Source organism: Pan paniscus, chromosome 5 (genome assembly GCF_029289425.2).
Source record: "Pan paniscus chromosome 5, NHGRI_mPanPan1-v2.0_pri, whole genome shotgun sequence".
Classification (NCBI taxonomy): Eukaryota; Metazoa; Chordata; class Mammalia; order Primates; family Hominidae; genus Pan; species Pan paniscus.
In genome coordinates, this window is record NC_073254.2 from 108,452,515 (window position 1) to 108,472,245 (window position 19,731).

At 41.3% G+C, this 19,731-nt stretch overlaps 1 long non-coding RNA gene across 1 annotated transcript; it reads left to right on the forward strand.

Annotated features, from left to right (window-relative positions):
• The first annotated feature begins 13,185 nt into the window (after positions 1-13,185).
• Positions 13,186-19,408, forward strand: LOC117980821 (uncharacterized). Its single transcript, XR_004672311.2, has 3 exons — positions 13,186-13,385; positions 14,787-14,863; positions 18,506-19,408. It is a non-coding gene; the product is annotated as an uncharacterized LOC117980821 (long non-coding RNA).
• Positions 19,409-19,731: the final 323 nt, after the last annotated feature.

Below are 19,731 nucleotides of genomic sequence, written 5' to 3' on the forward strand. Positions count from 1 at the left end.
TGGGTGGCAGACATTCCAGAACATGAGAGGAAGTGATGATCATGAGCCAGTATCATCTTTCTCTTGGTGCTTAAGGGAACTACAAGCCTTTGGCTCCAGTATATTTTGACTCCAGACCTGATTCCAAAACTTCTACTTTTGTACACATCTGGAAGGCAAAGAGAGACTCAAGGCACAGTGGTCTGAAGAACCTGGGTGCATATGAAGGAATCATATCATCTAACTGGAAAACTCACTGGTCTCCTCTTTCACCAAAACAACAAAGGCAAGCTGCCAATTTTATCTGGTATAGCAGAAGTATTGCAGGACAGCCTCAGTTTTTAACATTCTGTCCTGTTCTCCTCATGAGTACACACATACTTGTCACACCATGTTCTTCTAACTTTGGGATGGGAAAATGTGGCCTCTGTCACCATAAATCAAATACTGGAGCAGCAGCTGAGACATTTTAACTCTGCAGTGCCAGCACCATGTAGCAAAGACACCAAGGGGAGATAGACTGATTAACAGCCACAGTAATGGCTGCAATTGTGAAGAAAAGATCCATAACTGTTATATGCCAGGAAGCCTCGTGGCAACTGAGGAGTAGAAGAGGGGACTTTCAAAACATCTAAAACCATGTTGAGAGCCATTAGGGAGAACCAAGCACTACCTAAACAGTAAACTTTTCTTCCTATTTTCCTATTGCTTCCCTGATTGGGTAAGAGAGAGCTCTGATGTGCTTACTGAAACTCTCCGGTTGAAATTCTGGCCACATCTAGCTTTTCCTGCCCTGCTCTTTTCCTATTGCAAATTCACCATGTATAGTCTTCCCTAAGAAATGAGGTCATAGAGGCAGAACTGGAATAAACATCCATCCAGTCACAAGCTCCTCAATATAAAATAGTCTCAGCTTTGTCTCATTTGACTAGAGGTTCCATTTCTTCTTAATAACAAAAGAACAAATTATATAAATGTGTATTTGCATTTTTGGAAGTTCACTTTAGTTTGGTAGGAATGGAGACTGTCTTGCTCTCTACTCTCCTTTCTGATCACGTCCAGAGATGTGAAGTCTCGCTTGCTCAAGTTATTTGATTTTGTTAAACATAACGTCACAGATTTTTTGAGCCAAATCAGATTTTATAGGTCACCTAGTCCAAACCCTCATTTAGCAGATGAAGAAACTGAGACCCAAGGAGGTTAAGTAACTATCACTGGTCACAAATCCAATCAATAGCAGGGTGAGGGGTCACTGACCCAAACCCCACAGTCATTCCACTAAATGCAAGAACACACCGAATTACATTGCCAACAGACTTCTCATATCCCCAAGATCCTCCAGTGGTTTGGGGAGGAAATGAAATCTCTTACAGAGAGATTTCACAGGGAGGCAGGAAAAGCACTCAAGTACATAGAAGCAGCAAGATCCCCCGAGAGTGACCTGAAGCTTCCCATGTATTCAAACGCATGGGGGCATTTTTGACCACTCTTGGAGCATTTCCCAGCCTGTAGATGGTACAGTTGGGCATAGAGTAATTTAAGGGAGTCATCTTTGTGAACTCTTGTGCCTGAGGACTTTTGTTCATATCAGATGCAATACTGAATCATCAAATCCTAAGATCTGTATGATTCTTGATACATGATATAGCCCTAGCCAGTGGCTAGGACATGTCATCACATGTAGTATAGGAAGCTTCATTTGGACAAGCATGAACAGAAACCCCTTTTCATCACGGTGGATTCCTAAAACTGATTTTGTATAAAGATGACTGCAATAAAATGGGCTGTAGTTGCCATAGAAACATGATTTCTAGAGTTTGGTAGCAGTTTTACGTGTGTATATGTGTGTGAGTGTGTATGTGTGTGGGGAGGGGTGTATTCTTGACCAAAAAGGAGCTGCCATAGACACATAGCACCTAAAATGGGTAAAACCAATTTGCTTACACCATAGTCATGCATCATTTATTTGGCTTAGAGATGATTTATTAGCTCTCACATGAATTAATTAAATATTTAATTTACCATCCTCTGGTTTGCCTCCATAGAATTTAGAAGGACTTCGAGGTGTTAATTTAAATAGCTCAGTTCTCTTTAATATGCTACCCACTAACTTTGAACTGCTACCTTTTTTCCTCCTTGAAAAGTGTCTCCATAGCAAAGAGAATCATTTAAAATTATTCTATTGCCCAGAGTTTCTTTTAAAGTGGTGGGTGCTTAATACATTTTTGTTGGTGATAATAACTGAAAAATTTCTGGAAAACATGGGCTAATCCTACAATTCTTCCCATCTTCTCCTGCCCCTTCAATTTATTTAAAGCTACAAGTAAGGGCAACAGTTCACCTGTCAGTCAAAAAGCACCGTGGCCCAGAAACAGGAAGAGACACACCCTTCATGGTCATAGAACCTACATGACCTTTGTGGCTGAGCTTTTTGACCACCTCACATGCCACTGAAAGCATCAAGCCAACTACCAGACTTTTAGAATGGGCATTTTATTAAAGAGTTCACAGATTTGAGATGGGGATAAGCAACAGTCTAGCTGTACTGGTTCTTTCTTTCTTCTGGAGTGGGTACATAGTCACTGGAAGTGCTGAATACAAGGGAGTGAGTGTGGAGAATTTAATTATGGGTGTTGATTAGGCAGCTGGATAATTGGGACTGACAATGGTGTCTGTATAGCACAACAAGGCAGAAATGGTCCTGGTCAATGTAAAATTGGTAAAATTTGCTGGGTAGTTTTCTCTCTGAAGATCTGAATTTTGACTACAGTAGTCAAGTATTCCCCTAATTGTGTGTTCTGTCTGCAAATGTATTTAGGAAGATTTTTTATCCTGGGACTTTATGAACAACTCAAAGTATAAATGGTTAGTAAAACTGAAAAGGGTTTAATGTGGCTGCTAATAAATAATATAAATAAAAATGATAATCCTCTAGCTTTTATCTGTTGTCCATCCTAATACTGCCAAGGATGGGGTTAGCAGGTACATTCATGTACTGAAGGGGCAAGGGTAACAAAATGTACCCTTTCTGTAAAACAGGGAGAAATTCATAATTTTCTAGCCAGTATTTACATTCTTAGGAGCCCTAATTCCCAGTACTTGGCAATCTATATTTTCATTATTCTGGGTTAAGAATTACCCTCTCCTCACTAATGACTCAGAGGAATATAATGTTTCAAAGCAGAATTTCTTGACGTAGTTTCCACAGAAAACTTGTCCTGTTCTTTTGACTAATCATTTCAAGATCTGAAAAATACAGAGTCCTGGATGGTCCCTAGGGACTTCCATGATGAATGGTTGACATATTAATACTCTAAGAAATCATGCAGTAAAAAGACTTGCCTAACATTACCTTTTTTTTTTTTTCTCACAAATTTACTTGACCATGGAATCCGTTGGTCAGATTATACCTATCAACCTCCTCAGGTACTTTACAAAACCCTGTCCTACAGCAGAAATCCTCATAGAATGCTGTCATGGAGAAGTTAACCATCTGCTCAATGCTTTCTGCAAGCTCAGGAATCTCTGCTACTTTACCCTCAAGGTGAGATCACACAAGTCTAGTAAAATGAACTCACTATTTCACAAGGATGCCATATGGCTACTAAAAACTTCTTCCTTATATTGAGCCTAAACTTGTGATTCAGGAGCACTCACTCATTGCTACTAATTCTAGTCCCTGGAGCCACACAAGGTAACATTTTCTTCTATTTGGCAGGCTTTCAAATATCTAAAGATAATGATTATATACATACTGAGTTAACACATACTACTACAGGTTAACAAGCTCATGTCGTCAAATTTTTGGCTTGTGATGTTATTTTCAGTTCTTCAACATCCTAATTTTCCTCAATTATGCTTTACTTTGTCAATGTCCTTCTTATAACATAACCCCAAAGACTGCAGTTATGACAATATTATGGATATAATTAGAGCATTTAAAGACAGTGGGATTATTACTTCCCTCAGTCTCAACTATCACTTCATAGATTGCCACAGGTTGTGTTTCTGGAAAACAGGCTCTGAGATAGAGATTAGTGTGTGGGATCCACACCCACGGAAGGAAGAGATGGAAGTGTGACAGGACAAAGGGAGAAGTTGAGTAGAGATGCAGGATTGACAGAAATTGTCTCTCAGAGTTGACAAGTTGGCGATAACCAAGTTTAGGTGAGAAGGCTGAACTTCTATACCATTCTCCTCCATCATCCATTCGTCACTGGATGAAGGCCACCTAGAAAGGGGGTGTCATCTCCTTAAGAAAGACAATCCCCAAAGGGGCTGTCACCTGAGGGCTGGCAGCTGGCCACACTCCCGGCAGTGGAGGGAATAAGTCTTCCATTCCTGAAAGCTGTTCTGACAGCACATGATGGCGTCCATCATACAGCTCATCCGTGACCTTATAGACCCCAATGAGGGTTTATGTTAAACTCGACTGAGGACCGTGAATGAGTATCAAGGAGGTGAATGACATGACTGTTTTTGCATTTTTAGTGGCTCACTCATGCTATTTTACGGAAACTGGAGTGGAGCCAGGGTAGAAGCAGAGGAGACAGTCAGGAGGCCAGGGCTGAAGTCCTGGGTGAGACAAGGCCATGGCGGGGCCTAGAATGATGGCAGTGGGTGAACATGGAGAGATGTGACTACAGGTGGATCTATTTCAGAGAGAGAGCAGTTAGATCTTGTAAACAAAGTGAAGTCGATTGTGAGGAGTGAAATGGGGTTGGACATGACTCCAAGGGCACTGGCCTGAACCACAGAGGGAGGAGGGAAGTCATCACCAGGACAAGGAATACTGGAGGAGGGACCATTAGGATGAGGGTACAGAGGGGACATGCTAAGTTTGATGAGTATGAGACATCCAAAAATATAAAGTAAGCAGTTGTAAATATAGATCTGGAGCTCAAAAAAGAAATCTGAGCTGGCAGTATAAATTTGGGAGCCCATCGATGTGTATTGAGCCCTTGGAAAGAGATGGATATTCCAGAAAGATCCTATAGAATGAGAAAGAGAGAAAGGAAAAAGAGGTCCAAGACAGACACTTGAAAGGCCCCAAAATCGAGGGGCTGGTTAACAGAGGGTGACATACAGAGGAGACTGAGAAGGAAGGAGAAGAGAGAAGAGCAGAGGGAAAGCCAGAGGGTGTGGTGCCATCAGAGCCAAGGAAGGAGAGCATTGAGGAAGGAGGGAGCAGCAGTCGGCGGCAAACACTGCAGAGGGGAGAGTGAGAGAAGAACAGAAATGCCCAAGGGGAGTTATTGCTGAGTCAGCACTGCTTAGTAAGCACTGCTTCAGACAGACCTAAAAGATGTGAAGGGAAGAATAGAAATGCTTCTGTTTCATTTTGTTGTTGCTGTTGTTATTGCTATCTTTTCAGCATCCTTCCTTCTGGCCACCAAGCACATGGCTTGGTGAAGAGTGGTCATCACATCGGCTGGCTGGCGTCTGGGATGGCACATGGCCCAGGCTGTGCCATCCCCTACTGTGTTCATTGTCCATGGCTGCTGTAACAAATGACCCAAAACTGGGTTGTTTAAAATAACAGGAATTTCTTCTCTCCTATGCTGGAGGCCAGAAGTCTGAAAGGAAGATGCCTTCAGGGTCATGTTTCCTCTGGAGGTTTAGGGGAATATCCATTCCTGTGCTGTCCCAGCTCCTAGTGGCTGCTGGCATTCCTGGGTTTGTGTCTGCATCACTCCCATCTCTGCCTCAGTGGTCACATTTCCTTCTCTTCTATGAGTGGATCTTATTATATCACTTATAAGTACACTTGATATGGCATTTTGGGCCCGCTTTGCTTGGAAATCTCCTTAGCTAAATATCCAAGTTCATCATTTACAAGGGATGCTGTCCACACAACTCTAGGGCACAATTCAGCTAAGTTTTGGTCACTGCATAACAAAGATCACCTTTCCTCCAGTTTCTAATAAAAAGTTGAGCCTTCATTAGAGGTGTCTTCAATGTTTATATTTCTACCAATATTTTGTTCAAAGCAATCTAGATTTTTTTTGCTGTTGTGCACCTGAAAATTCTCCCAGCCTCTGCTGCTATTTAATTCCAAAGCCATTTATAAACTTTTGGTACCTGTTAAAACAGCACTGCATTTCCAGATGCCAAAGTCTGTATGATTTCCTATGGCTAAGCTTCTCCTCCTGTCACATGACTCATCTGAAGAGAAGGCACAGACCCCAACAGGGGCTCACCAGGGGCCTTCTCTGGGCTTTTAAAAACTTTGCCTGAAGTGAGAAGATCCTTGTTTATTCTCTAGTTAGGACTGTTAGCCTATGAGTCTAGGGTTGAAGGCAACCAGGTTCTCAGTAAGGTAGAGAAAGTCGATGTTGTCTATCTAGTCTGAAAAAGAAGGAAGCCAGCACACTAAAAGCACAGACAAGAAACACATATAGAGTGTGAAGGTTCATTTTGTATCCCATTTTCTACATCCCATTGCTCTTGACATCATGATCAAGCATGAGAGACTCCTTTAGATGTTGAATAAACAAAGCGGGGGGGTGGTCTGAGGGGCAGAGGACACTTGGAGAGAGGGTGGCTCAGGAGGGAAGGGGTCAGCAGCTCCGGCACTGCAGAGTGTAGATAAGAAGACTGCAGAGACTGCCCTGGGTTCAGCCATCAGGAGTGACTGGTTAGTGCTTGAGAACACAGCTCTGGGTGAGGACTGAGGCAGGATTGGAAAGGATTGGCCAGTGAGAGGGAAGTAAACAGGCCCAGAAGGGCACATGGGGATGAATGAGCTTTTGGTAGGAGAATGAAGAAAACACAGTAGATGCAGGTAGGATTGGCAATTTATTGGCAGAAATATGAGGATTTTTATTTTCTCTATAAAATATGAGGCCAAGTCTGCTGTGCATGAGAAAGAGAAAAGCAGTAAAGTGTGCTGGGACTGGGAATGAGGGTGATAGACAGGAGTTCTGGGGGCTGGGAGTTTTGAAGAAAATGGAGAAGATAATAAAGTTAGTGAGGATGATGAAAAAATACCTGACTTCAAAACCATCCAAAATTGCCTGGCAATTTTGAGAGCCTGATTGAGCAGCCCTGTGAACCATGTCACATTGCTGCTCATATTCAATTTGCGGCAGCCAAAGTCTCAAGGTCTCCAAAGGGTTATCAATCCAGTCCTCCTTGCTAAAGAAAACTCAGTCCTATGAGCTCAGTTCCTGAGCCTCTGAAGCCGAATGGAGATTGAGTAGAAAGAGATAGAACTGGGGAAAGGGAGGGGATGCTGCGCTGCATAGGGTTGAGATTTATTTTTGACCAAGACTAAGGAATAAAGGCAGAAAGAAAAAGGAAGAAAAACCAAAGGCCATGTTGGTTAGAACAGAGTTTAGTTTGGGGAGTTGAGAGTAGGAAGGAAATTAAGGGAGCAGCTGCCTGCCAGTGGGGAATGTTAAGTGTGAAAGAAGTAGATACAGATGAGTTTTAAGATGTTTCTTTGTGCATTTAGAACATATACCTGCTATGGGACTGTTTTAGAGGGATCTTTCACATTTCTGCATTTCTTGCAGATGATCCAGACTGTCTTTTAAAGAATGATTGTCTAGTAAAAAGCCTTGGAAAGTAGAGATGGTATCTCTCTCCAGAGCATTGAGCAGGTATACTTACAGCCCAAATATAACAGTCAGGTTCCCTAATCTCAGAGTTTCTCTCCTGTAATGCAACTCACTGTGTGTGCAGGTGTCATTTGGCCTCCTTTGGGCCACCATGTAAGAATTGAAACACTGGAAGTGGAGCAAAATGCTGATACTCTGGCCACTGCTACTGCTGTAAATGATAAGCTGTTCTCACCTTAGATTCAGTAATCTCATGTCTTGTAATGGCATAGTCAGTAGCTTACAAGTAGGGTAAAATCTACACCCTGCACAGTTCTTGATGGTACCATCTATCCATCCACTTTTTAAAAGACTAAAGCACAAATTTGAATTACTTAGATGATATTTTTCTGTCAAACAGTTATTTATTTGAGTTGACACTATGAAGAGAACAGGCTATAGCCACAGGGCCCAACTTTTATTCAGGTTATATCCCACTTCCATCTTTGCCTGTAATCAGTCCATACTAGTCCTTAAGAGTAGATTAATGCCACAATGTGATTTTTATTTATTTCTTTATTTTTACCCTGCCACGCTCCAAAAGAGGACTGGCGTTACCTGACAAAAATTCATCAAATGCAACAAAATAAAAAACGAGTAAATGAGGAAGCTGTGTTAAAAGAAGAAATCAGGGCAGGATAAATAAAAATGAAACTAGGCATGCATGCTGTCACGTCTTGGAGATGGGTCACAGATCCGGTACTGAGCTTTTTTACAGGCATTGCAAAGATGAAACTATGTAAGGCCCAAATGTACTTGCTTTTCATGTGCTTCATTAAGTTTATTATCAGCTTTTCCCTACACAAGATTTGTATCCTCATAAGTCTAGTTTAGGGGTGAATCACAAAATCCAAAAACTATTTTCACTTTATTCACATGAGCATTATTGGAGAGAGGAAAACTAGTGCAACATTTAACTCTATCACTTACTATTTGTATGAACCTGGTAAAATCCCCTAATCTTTCTGACTGTCTATTCTGTATCTATAAAATTAGGGGCAAGACCAATCTCACAAAGTTCATTTGTTCATTCATATTTTCATTCAAATACATCATGAGTGCTTACAATGTCCCAGGTTCTGTTCTGAGAACTGAAATAGGATTGAACAAAACATCATGGAGTGTATATAAGGCAGGAGATATGGGTCAGAAACAGTGTAACTAAGTAAATATAGATTATCTCAGATGATTTTACTATGGAATAAATAAATCAGGCAGGGTGTGGTGGCTCACACCTGTAATCCCAACACTTTGGGAGGCTGAGGCAGGCGGATCACCTGAGGTCAGGAGTTTGAGACCAGCCTGGCCAACATGGCAAAACCTCATCTTTACTAAAAACACATACACATACACAAAAATTAGCTGGGTGTGGTGGCGTGCACCTGTAGTCCCTACTAATCAGGAGGCTGAGGCAGGAGAGTCGCTTGAACCCAGGAGGCCGAGCTTGCAGTGAGCCGAAATAGCGCCACAGCACTCCAGCCTGGGTGACAGAGCAAGACTACATCTCAAAAAAAAAAAAAAAAAAAAAAAAAAACAAAAGAAAAAAAAGACATCATGGAGGGGCACAGTGAATGCTGGGAGAGGGCAGGAAGATTGCAGTTTTAAAGAGAGATCAGGGAAAGTCTTATTGAGAAGATATGAGTCAAGCAGAGATCTGAAGAAGAGAAGAGTGAGCCTATGGATACATGGGGAAGAGCACTCCATGCAGATGAAACCCTAAGGGCAAAGGCCCCAACTCGATAGCTGGGAACAGTGAAACAGAGAAGGAGGGAAATCCAATCCAAGGTCATTATTGAGCTGTAATTGTATTTGATCTTTATACTTTTTTCTAGTTTCCTTTTTTTTTTTTTTACTACAAACATATATTACTTTTACAACTGGAATGTAGTTTTTCCTTATATACATGACCTCACTGGGGACCATCTCAGGAGCCACGTAGAGTGTGCCTGAAGATTGCCCATTCAAGAGATGGGGGGAGGAGGATTCATCTATGTGCTTCTACCCCTGACTGTTCATGGGCTGCCCCTGAAGCATGTGCCAGAGTGGCTGAATGGGTTCCTGCTGCCTCCCCACGCAACATGAGAGAAAGAACCCTGAGCACACAGTGGACAATAGGTAGGCAGATGGGGTGTCATGTTGTCAGCAGGAAGCCGGCAGCTGCAGCTATGGCTGGCATAGGGGTGGCCAGGAAGATGTGAAACACAACATGAGCACCTCTGCATTCACAGCAGGGAACACTTTGGGGTCTATAAAGATGAGTGTAGATATGTTTTCTAGAGCTCAGCATCAGGAAGTAAAATGATGATTTCTTAATAAATTTAGCTATGATTTAGTGAGCAGTGACATGGACTTGGTGAAAAGATTTCATTTCTAGCACAGCACATGCTCCTTTCCCACCTTGTGGCATCTCCAAGGCTCAGATTCATTATGTGAAGCAGAAAGCAATACTTCAACAGCTGGTATAAAAATGAAATTAGATGATAGAGACATTTACATACATATACATATATACTGAATATATGTGTATATGCTATCTTTGTAAAGTGAATACATAGAATTTTATAAAATGTGAGTCCCTATGGAAATGCTCTTGTTGGTCCCCATCACGATGCTGAGCAGAGCTCTGGCAGGGGAAGGGTCCTGGGCAAGGCTTACACAGACCTCTTGGATCCCACACAGCCAGCACAGCCAGCTTCCTATTTCCTGAAGAGCAACATAGTTGAATCTGGGGCACCAGTTCTTCCCACTCTGTTCTCTTTCCTCCTTCCCAGCGTGACCCCTTTCTGTTATCAATCAATGAGTGTGACCATCAGAGAATCCCACTGTGGCCACTGAGATGCTCTTTTACAACAACATGCAGTGTGGATTCTGCCAAAGACTCCCCTACCTACACTTATTTTGTCAGAGAAAACCACTGACAATGTTCAGCCCACTCTACACCGTTGTTTTATTAAGTGAAATCCATAATCCATAGAAACCGGGAATGTTAAATTGCTAATAGTACCTTAAAAGTTTCACTTCTTCCCTTTAATTATTTCATTGCACTTTAAAGGAGGCAAAAGATTATAATTTGTAATCATAAATTTGTATTCTGTTTCCTTAATTTGATTTGATATATCCCAAGCTATACCTTATGTACTTTTTTTTTTTTTTTTTTTTTTTTTTTTTTTGAGACAGAATGCCGCTCGGTCGCCCAGGATGGAGTGCAGTAATGTGATCTCAGCTCACTGAAACCTCTGCCTCCCGGATTCTAGCGAATCTCCTGCCTCAGCCTTCCAAGTAGCTGGGATTACAGGTGCCTGCTACCATGAGCAGCTAAATTTTTTGTATTTTTAGTAGAGACAGGGTTTCACCATATTGTTCATGCTGGTCTTGAACCCCTGACCTCAGGTAATCCACCTGCCTTGGCCTCCCAGAGTGCTGGGATTACAGGTATGAGCCGCTGAGCTCAGCCTGTATCTGATATACTTTATATGAAAAAAATACAGTTGTGAAAGTAATATATGTTTGTGGTTAAAAAAAGGAAACTAGAGAAAAGTATGAAGATCAAAATACAGACAATGACTTCTAATATGTTGATGTATTTGTTTCCAATATAGTCACTTTTTATGTACTTGGGATTTTTTTCAGAAGTACAATTTTGTATCCTGTTTTTCTCTACAATTTTATAGTGAGATCATTTTCATATGCAAGTGTAAAAAATCAGAGGTTAGCAGTAGAAAAAGTGAATGAAAGGGAATTCAGCACCTCTGCAATGGACAGATGGGTCCTCTCAGGCATGGCCACGGAATAAGGTGGAGAGGAGAGCTCTGGGCAGGTGAATAAAGACAGGCCACAGTGAATAACTAAGGACTAGAAGCTTCTGATGTGAGCAGAGGGACGAGAATACTTCCCCCAGTTGTCCATCACACACTGTTGTATCCTAGGCAGCCTCAGAGCAAAATCCCACATGCCCACTTGGGTAGTCTGATGCTGTTTCTAAATAAATTTGCTGTCCAACCATTTTCTGTTGGCTGTCCAGATAAGGTTTTATTGTTTATTGCTATACAAATCTCCAGGAGTCAGATTTATTCTTTCAGCTTCACATAGTCCCCCATGTGAAACTCAAAGAAAATAAAAAGCTGGAAGATGTGGGAGGAAGAAGTGATAAGCTTAGGGATTCTTTATTCAGTGAATAGAGAATTATTTTCTCTGAATTCAAGGTTATATTCACTTTCATAGATCAGGACGCTGGTCTTTACATTGGGATTTCAAGGAAGGCTACACTTATAAATTAGTAAAATGTATGAGTCATCCCAAAGTTGTGTTTGATCCAAGATTCAGCTACCAGCCTAGCATAACACCCAGCATCTGTCCTACATTCAGTGGGCCCTTTATTAAAATATCATTCCTGGAATCAACCAGTCTTGGTTTTAAACTATAGAATTTTTATTGCTGTCCACATTAATACACAATTACCAAAAATACTAGACTCTTGTTAGAGGTCAGTGATGATTTGAGACTGTATATTTATATGTTAATGCATGCTTGGATTATAAGGCAGAGCTTCCCAAAAACCACAGCAAGTGTAGTTTTCAAAAATGAACTTTTTGGATAATAACCATGACCCCTGCATTCCAAAGACATTACAAGATGTGAACCACACTGTTATGTGGTTGTGGCTTTTGAAACAAAATTAATCTTTTGGGAAATACAAGGCTCAAGAGGAAAAAATAAGAGAAAAAACTGGGTAACTCAGTGAAAAGCATACAAAGATGGGTTCCATTAAACCAGTAGAAAGTTTCTTTTCATGTCAATTAACCTCACAGATCATAGAAGTTATTAAGCTGAATTATCTATTCAAAGGATAAAAACCTAAAGGAAAGGAAGAAGATCTTTAAATGGCACTGCCTTGCACAGATTTTAGGCAATAAATCAAGTTCCCAAACAATTTCAGTTACTAAAGTCCTGAAGTGTATTAGATTACCAAATCAAGTGATATAGAAGGAGGCAGCACAGTCCAGGTTTGAATATATATGCATTATTGCATTCATGCCTGACTCTGCTGAGTTAGGAAGAAATGCACGTGTTTTCACAGGTAGAATAATTTTCCAGCTTTTAGTCCCAAATGGACACCACACTGACACCAAGAAAATTGACAGAATATTATTGAAGCTTAGATCCTGTTATATGTGAATACAAATGCTGTGCTCCTTTTGAACCCTTAGCAAAAGGGAGTGCTTCTTAGAGATTAGGGTCTGCTGCAGGAGATGAGGAGCAAGCATCAAAATTGGCAGTTTTGTGCTTTCATGCAATCAATATTGTTTATGAATTGCTCCAACATGGCTGCATCCATTTAAAGTGGGGGAAGAAAGACACTACAAATACACACACTTGAGAATTTCAGGAAATTACCCAAATGCTCAAATCCTTGCTGGGGGCAATGGTTTTCAATAGGAGTTTACATGATAAATCCATGCACTGAATACATTTAAAAAATAATAATCTGGCAGTGCATGGAACAATAGCACACCCATATTGCCTGTTTATTTTGAAACAGTCCTTTGTCAGAATGTGTCTGAAATTAGGCCATCAAAAAGGAAACAAGACAAAGAAGGCCCAGAATGACTGAAGCAGGCAAGGCCGCTTATACAGTAGACCCTGACAATGCCACGCATGCTGCGGAAACTGCTCAGAGAAGAGCTTACAAAGAAGCAGACAAAGCCAGCATGGAAACGGGTGATAAGCAGAGATCTGCGGCCATCAAGAGGGAGAGAAGAGGAGGCAGCTGCAAAGACTGAGGCCAGAAAACCGATGGAGAGTCAGGTAGTAGATAAATGCAGCGATAGTAATGATGCTGCATTTATCTGGGCTGGAATTCACTGGCTGGGTGTCACTATTGTCAGTGTGCTCTTGGTCATCTGACGGCTTGTGAACTACTGATGAACAAGGTTGATTTCCATGGCCAAAGTTATGTTAGGGTTTTGAAAGGGAGAGAAAAGATCTTGTAGATCCCAAGTTTGGTTTTGAAAAATATCATGTCTGAAACTAGAGTAAACAGCAAAGGCTAAATTTTCAAAAACAAAAAACTAGGGCCAGCATTTGTGAGAAAGCCCATTCACACCCACACGCTGGCTGGCGCAGGAGATGTGGGCATAACTTGCAGGGAAGTTGCTTCGGAAGTGAGAGCCCACTGACAGCCGTCATATCTCTCCCAGCATAATCTTGTAGTTACAGCCCCATCTTCTGTGTGTGCAAGATTGCCACTTTTTTAAGAACTTTTTTTAACACCTGAGTCATTTCTTTACAAGGGACAAGTGTTCCCACAAGACAAGTGACGTTCAAGGTGCCAAGAGAAGCTGTTTTTGTGTGTGTTTTGTTTTGTTTTGTTTTGTTTTGTTTAAAAAAAAAAAAAAGGAATGGGCAAGAACCATAACTCCAAAATATCCTCCTGGGCTGAACTTTCCATTTCCACACCTGCAGTTTTCTAAGATGTGCTTAAATGATCCATTTAAGGAATTTTGCCAGCTAGTCCATTTTGTTTTGTTCCTTCTACTGTGGATGGATGAAAAAGCAGTTATAAAACCATCGCTAAAGAACCAAAGGCAAAGACAGGATTCGTACATCCTAAACTCCCTGCTCTGGATTCTTGGTGGATGTAAGAATATCAAAAGTTACTTTGCATTTTCCACAGTGGAGAAATATAATTTAACAAAAGCACTGTGAGTGGTACATAAACTCTTTAGTAGCTGGTTAAAAGGTTAAAGGAAAGGAGAGTAAATAACTCATCCTTAAGAAGGGAGAAGACTCCCTGATCCTGGTTTTAGAAATTGATCCCTAGTTCAAGCACAAAGAAATGATGGGGGAAAAAACTGACCACAAATATTGTTTTCTCCCCATTATGTCTCACTCCAGCCTGCATAATTAGTTGGAGAAAGTTTCACGTCTGATAGCCCCACTCTCAGTCCATGTCTGCAAAATTACGACTGTGTTGTGGTTTCTTAGCTCCGAAGACTCCATGGGCATTTAGCAGGAAGGCCGCATCTCTCATTCAGCAAGGTGGCAGGTTTTGCGGGGGTTCTGGGGAGTTTGTGATTGCTGCTTCGTGTGCACAGAGTGAGAATTGCTCTTTGAAGCACATCCATAATTTCAAAGTGAAAAGCAGTCTTTGAGAAAAGTGCCTGTGATAGGTAGTCTCCTAATAACAGTAGAAAATTATTTCCACAGCATTTGGGACTCTAACGACCCTGGTGACATCTCCTCCCAGTTCAGCAGGCACCATTCCTCGTTGGGATTACAAAAAGGTGATAGCACGCCTGGGCCTCATTATAACAAGACTCCAGGGGGTGTGGAAAGAGCTTTTCTCCAGTCTAGAATAATTGTGTCAGCTGTAAAAACTGTGTACTGACCCCCTTTGTATCAAAGATCATATTGTGATGAAGAGGCATCTTTCTTTCTTTCTTCCTTGTAGTTACATTCCCAATGCTGGAAGAAAAGATTTCCCTGTGTGATTACCTTGAGGGGTACCAGTACTGTTAATAACAAGTCAGTCCAGCCCAGATTCTAAATGTTAATAGACTGACGGGCCTGGGGGAGAGTTTTCAGCTGGGGAAGCGGGCTGGCAGCAGCCCATCTCCCAGCATTGACTCATGCTTGAATCACAGCCAGGCTGGCAGGATGTTGTTTTGGGGAAGTTCACAGGCCTGTCAAAAACCTGCTGTTGCCATTGGCTGATATTATGCAAGATTCCAAATGATATTTATTTATATTCTCCTTTGAGTTTGTTTTGTGGCTCCCCCTCCCCCCTACAGGCACTAGAGCTTCAAGTGACCAAAAAGAAAAAGAACATTTAAAAGACAGGCAAGAGCTCATCAAAAATAAAAGGCACTCTGCCACCGAACTCCCTTCAGCTCTCAGGTCAGAGCAGTGCCAAGCAATTTGCTCTAATTCATTAAAGCCCTTTCTTCACTCTTCCACTGGACAGGTGCAATTGAGAGACAGGCCTGGGGATAAGGCAGAGCCCCCATTTAGATTTCCACCCATGGCAAAGAAAAACGTGCAGTTGCATGCAGGCATATTCCTTTCCACACTTGTAAAATATCTTTATAACTTGCTGGGCTAACAGATTAAGCATTTAACTTCTCTGATGGGGTTTAGCCTAGGACTGGGAGGATTTCCTTTGTTTCATGTCTGACTGATGATGGGGGTGAGGGCGGGGCAGTGACTGTGCAGCTCTTAGAAGATTCAAGGAGACTTGAGCTTTTCAATCTCAGTTTCTCCCACTCCTGGAGTCTGTAGGAGTTTAACTGGAGAGCTGAGGAAATTCTCCCAACTGTATATTATGAAGCACTGATAAGTTCCTTTGCAGAAACTTGGTAGGCAGAAAGAGTGTGAGTGAATTCATTTATATGCCTAATTTAAGACATAATTGAGAGGCACAGTGTTCTAATAGATGTAGTTCTGGCTGAGGAATTAAGAAACCTGAGTTCCATTCTTAGCACAGATGATGGCTCAGTGCAGGGAAATCAAGGGCTGGCACTTTCCAGAAGAATTTGAACTCTAGAGACAGTCAATTCAGGACACAATTATTCAGAAATACAGCCATGATCCCCATTATCTAGAGCTTTCATTGTTCCGATAAAAACCAAATTTAGCTCTCCCTAAATGCTTAGCAAAGTCCTAATAAAAATGGTATTTGAGTTGAGCCTCTAGAGGGGAAAAGAAGGTATTATTTAGCATTCACTCTTCAAGGGGGAGCTTTCTTTGGAACATTGTTCAAAGCAGACCTGTGGTGTGGAGGAGGGGCTCCCCCAACCCTGGTGATGGGGAGGCACACCAGGGCTCTTTCAAGTCCCGCCTAGGGCACTGGACACAGCTGTACTACTGCCTCCCTGAAAATATGACCTTGGCCATTAGCCTGAGTGCTTGGTAGTTGTTTCCATCTAAACAGCACACTCTGGGAAGATTTTAGATTTAGAAGACAAAGCAATCAATGCTCATAGCTTCACTGCCCTTACATACACTGCAATCTGCTCTCTGCCTAAAGTTGCTGGGAATACTAACGAAGTAAATGCAAGTAATTTTAGGAAACTTTCTCAAGCCATCATGATTATATAAACATAAATCTCAAGTACAGTTATCACCAAATTACGTTACCAAATATTCCCCTCGAACTAATGATCATTTAATGAATTAACAAAGTGGTCCACTACATAATACCGTAATTGGAGGTTCCACACAAAATAGTCACTTCCTCTCCAGCACTAAGAACCTCTTTTGATTTATTTTCCCCATGTGTCTTAATTTGTTGAGTGTCAAAAATTGTATTCCTATCATTTTTGGCTTTATCAATGATGAACATGTTTTTATTATATTTTACTGATTTGGTCTTTCACTAGACAGTTATTGGTGTCAAATATGGACCATGCACCTTGCTAGGTATTTGGGATGCAAAGACAGATGTCTATCCCTGGCCTTAAGGAGTGACAGTCTGGAAAGGAAAGACAGACCAGTCAGGATAGGACTGGGTCACAGGCGCTCCGGTATGAGTCTCAGGTTTAGTAGAGATGCAAAGATGAGAGAGTATGGGAAAAGGAATAGGAGAGAGGAGGTAATGAATAGATATTTAGTTATTTTTCTTAGTGGAAAAACAGGGTGTAGCCTTCTGAGCAAATTCAAGGCACAGCACAGTGTGAGGTGTTTGATGAATCTCAATGTTTGGAGCTAAGACATAGTAGAGAGCAGATGAGAGAAGGGCATAAGAAGTATGCAGAGGTCAGATCTTTGGAGTGCTGCTCATGCTTGTCTAGACTTTATCATGTAGGCAATGGGAAGTTATGGAAAGATTTTATCAAGACAAAGACATGACTCCGTATGCTTGAAAAGATCACTCTGGGGGTGGTCCATGGATAGAGGCTGGATTAGAGAGAGGTTTAATAAATATATACGCCCAAGTACACATTTTCTCTTCTATTAACAAAACCTGTATTTTTCTTGAGAAACTAACTGCTCCCCATGCACAATTGATGGGGGTTGTGTAGGATAACTTAACTCTTAACTCTTTTTCTGGCTCATTTGGGTAAGAGCAAAGGAGAGCCCATCCTGGGACTTTGCTGAAGCAGTTAAAGAGGAGGCTGTCTCTTTCAGCTGAGATGGCAAGAACAGGCTGTAAGCCTGGAACTGAGCTGCCACCATGATGCACATTGGGAGAGCCTGCCTAGATGGAGTCGCACAGCGGAAAGTCCTAGGGTGTAAGGATGGAGTGAGACAGAGCTCTCATTATATATTTCTATGATCTGGACTGAGCTGTCCCTGGGCCTTCAGATTTCTCAATTGTATAAGCTTATTTAGTTGAGTTTTCTGTCACTTGCAACCCAAAGTTTCCTAACTAATGCAGTGAAGAAGGGAGACCAGTTCTAACAAAACAGTTCAGATGAGAGATAAGAAGAGGCCAAACTAAGGCAGTAGCAGCAGGATTGAAGAAAAGAGTGACAAAAATGAAAGAAACTAAGGGGGCAGAAAACTAAGATTCAGTGACTGATTACATCTGAGGGTGAGGAGAGGAAGATACCTAGGATGATCCCCAGGTTTTTCACTTGACTGCCATGGCAGTGAAATTTACCACCATAGAGGATAGTTGATAAAGAGAAGGTACGAGGGAGAAGAGAATGAGTTTGATTTGGGATATGCTGAATTATGTCCTCAGGGACATCCAGGTAGAGATTAGAATAAGCAGTTTGATAATGATTCTGGAAGTCAGTAAAGAAGCCTGGACAAGCTTGAAATTGAAATAACAACTGTAGGTTACAGATTCCTACAACTCATAACAACTATTTGAGATCCCAAGATCCCAAGGTGGGAGCAATCAATGGATATGAACAAAAAAATTGCTGTTTCTCAAAGAAAGTGCAACTTATGTTTTTGGTATGACACTTCTTGTTTTTCAGAACTGTTTAGGACATTGTTGAATTTTAACATCTCCAGATGCTGGCACTAAACGCTGGAGCACCTTCCATCCTTCAGTAAATGCAACAACTGGAAATGGCCCCCTATGGTTCTCAGTGTCCCCTGGAGGGGTAGTATCATCTTCCATATGCCGTGTGAATCACTATGACTAGTGTGTGGATCTGTGTGCTAGCATATGGGTAGCCTTCTACTCCTGTATCCTTCATACAAATATAGAGGAAATCCCTCATCTGTAAGTACAATGAAAAAGCCGCACAATGAATCCAACTCTGAAAAAGCTGAATGCTTTCACACTATGTCATCCTGCCTGCCTGTCCTGCTCTTCTCAGAACCCCAATCTTCTTAGATGAATGCTCAGAAGCTCTGTCTCCTGTAGCCACCTTCAGCCCACATACCACCTGTGCAAAAATGTACATACATATCAATGTGCATGAGCATGGTGTCACAACACACATCTAACTTTGTGTCTGTTTGCAGATGCACATCCATGATATGGACCACTTGTGCCATTTCTAAGTTTGGGAAATATTTAATATCATTCAAAGCCAACCAATATGGCAGTATGCTTTGAAAGTGAAATTCTAGTAACATAAAAATCACATTTATCTGAAAATGAGCAGGTTTCCATGTGTGAGTAGTAAGGTACCCATGTGTTGAGAGTGACATGTAACGTGGGGTTTGTAAAAACCTCTGACAATGTTGAATATATAAAAGACATTACTGAAGTATGCAATGATTGGCTCCTTGATTCAATGAGTAATAGGTACCTCTCAGACTAATTTGAAAGCCTTCATTTTTTTTTGACAAGCTCTTTAATTTGCACAGTATCATGAATTAACTTGTATGTAAACATAGCAATTTGATGAATTAAATGCATTAAATAAAACGCATTGAGTGCATGAGATTTTATACACTTGATCTTGGAGTAAGAATCTCAAGGAAATTAAGCTGTCTTTATCTTTTAAAGCAGAAGCTACAGGGGGCTAATTTTTTCTCTCATTTCTATTGGAATAAGAGAGGCTGTTGGGGAGGCAGGGGGAAGAGAAGAAAGAAAAAGTAACAGGGATCTAAAAACAAAGGAAGAGTCATTGTCCATCAGTGCCATGTCTACTAGGCTAAAGGACAGTTTTCAGGCCCAGAGCCTGTGCAAGACAGAGAAGAACATAAATTTTAAAACATCTGGTCAACATTTCATGGCATCTTCACT